The sequence below is a fragment of the Nanorana parkeri genome, unplaced genomic scaffold (genome assembly GCF_000935625.1).
Source record: "Nanorana parkeri isolate BGI_ZX_2015 unplaced genomic scaffold, ASM93562v1 scaffold62, whole genome shotgun sequence".
NCBI lineage: Eukaryota > Metazoa > Chordata > Amphibia > Anura > Dicroglossidae > Nanorana > Nanorana parkeri.
In genome coordinates, this window is record NW_017306330.1 from 3,636 (window position 1) to 5,842 (window position 2,207).

Sequence of the window (2,207 nt, forward strand, 5' to 3'; positions counted from 1 at the left end):
TTTTTTTTCTTCTCTGCCATTGGCCGGGTGATGGGGCTGGTTTCTGGTATCTTCATTTATGTTACATGGCCAAAAGTATGTAACCCCCCTGACCATGACACCTACCTACATGGCCAAAAGTATGTACACCCCCCTGACCATGACACCTACCTACATGGCCAAAAGTATGTACACCCCCCTGACCATGACACCTACCTACATGGCCAAAAGTATGTACACCCCCCTGACCATGACACCTACCTACATGGCCAAAAGTATGTAACCCCCCTGACCATGACACCTACCTACAGGGCCAAAAGTATGTAACCCCCCTGACCATGACACCTACCTACAGGGCCAAAAGTATGTACATCCTCCTGACCATGACACCTACCTACATGGCCAAAAGTATGTACATCCCCCTGACCATGACACCTACCTACATGGCCAAAAGTATGTACAACCCCCCCTGGCCGCGACACCTACCTACATGGAAAAAAGTATGTAGACCCTCCTGACCATGACATCTACATACATGGCCAAATGTATGTACACCCCCCTGACCATGAAACCTATCTACATGGCCAAAAGTATGTACACCCCCCTGACGATGACACCTACCTACATGGCCAAAAGTATGTACATCCCCCTGACACCTACCTACAGGGCCAAAAGTATGTAGACCCCCCTGACGATGACACCTACCTACAGGGCCAAAAGTATGTACATACCCCTGACACCTACCTACAGGGCCAAAAGTATGTGGACCCACTTCCTGTTCCACATGGAGTAGGTCTCCACTAAATGCATTTCAGCACCATCACCTCAATGCCATCTTCTCTGCTAGCAAACATTGGAAGGAATCTATTTTCGGCTTCCCTGAGCAGTAAAACCGCACACTATACAATCTGATTGTACAATCTTACAATTGGGTTTCAACTCTGAAGGAGGCCGCACGCGATATCATCCATCGATGAAACGATTGCAGTCTCACATGTTTTCAATGCACTTTGTATCAGGGAAGGAAACAAGGGAAACGTCGGGGAGGGAAACGTCGGGGAGGGAAACGTCGGGGAAAGAGATGTCGGGGGAGGAAACATCGGAGAAACAAACGGCGGGGGAGGAGATGTCGAGGGAGGAGATGTCGGGGAAGGAAACGTCGGGGGAGGAGATGTCGGTGGAGGAAACGTCGGGGAAGGAAACGTCGGGGAAGGAAACGTCGAGGAAAGAGATGTCGGGGAAGGAATCACTGGAGAAAGAAGCGTCACAGAAGGAAACATCGGAGAAACAAACGGCGGGGGAGGAGACGTCGGGGGAGGAAACGTCGGGGAAGGAAACGTCGGGGAAGGAAACGTCGGGGAAAGAGACGTCACAGAAGGAAACATCGGAGAAACAAACGGCGGGGGAGGAGACGTCGGGGGAGGAAACGGCGGGGAAGGAAACGCTGGGGAAGGAAACTTCTAGGAAGGAAACGTCATGGAAGGAAACATTGTGGGAAGGAATCGTCGGGAAAGGAAACATTGGGGGAAGGAAACATTGGAGAAGCGTGTGTCCTTTTCTCTCTATGGATTGTGGGAGAGGGTTGACACGAGGTTGCTCTATTCCGTGATGTCACAGCTGGGGGCAGAGCGACAACGGCAGGATTGTCATTGGCCGGCCGTGAAATGCTAATGCGGAGTCACACGGTGCCCCCGAGAGCCGCCCAGCGTCACATGCACGGCACAAAGATGAATGCACAGCAGAGTAATCACACGGGGGAAGAGAGAGCGACGACACCATGTATAAAGGAGAAGAAATATAGAAACATAATAAAATACAATGTTACATCTTCTTTCCTGGACATGGTGCCCCAACACCAGCAGCATTTGTTGCCCCTCCCTTTTTATTGTGCCCCTATTTAGTATTGTTCTGGGGGGTATACTGTGCCCCCCTTTAGTGTCCCTCCCCTTTAATGTGCCCAATGTAAAGTCTATCCTTTTATATTGTTCCCTTTTATTGCTCTTATCTCTACACTGTGACCCCCCTTTAATGTCATGCCACCTATGTTGTGACCCTTTTATTGTTCGTGCCTCTACATTGCACCCCCTATTTGCTTTACAGTCCTTTTGTTTATACAGTGCCCCCTTTACTGTCCCTCCCCCTTTACTGTGCCCCTACCCCTTTACTGTGCCCCCTTTACTGTCCTTCCCCTTTACCATCCCTCCACCTTCACTGTGCTTCCCCTTTAA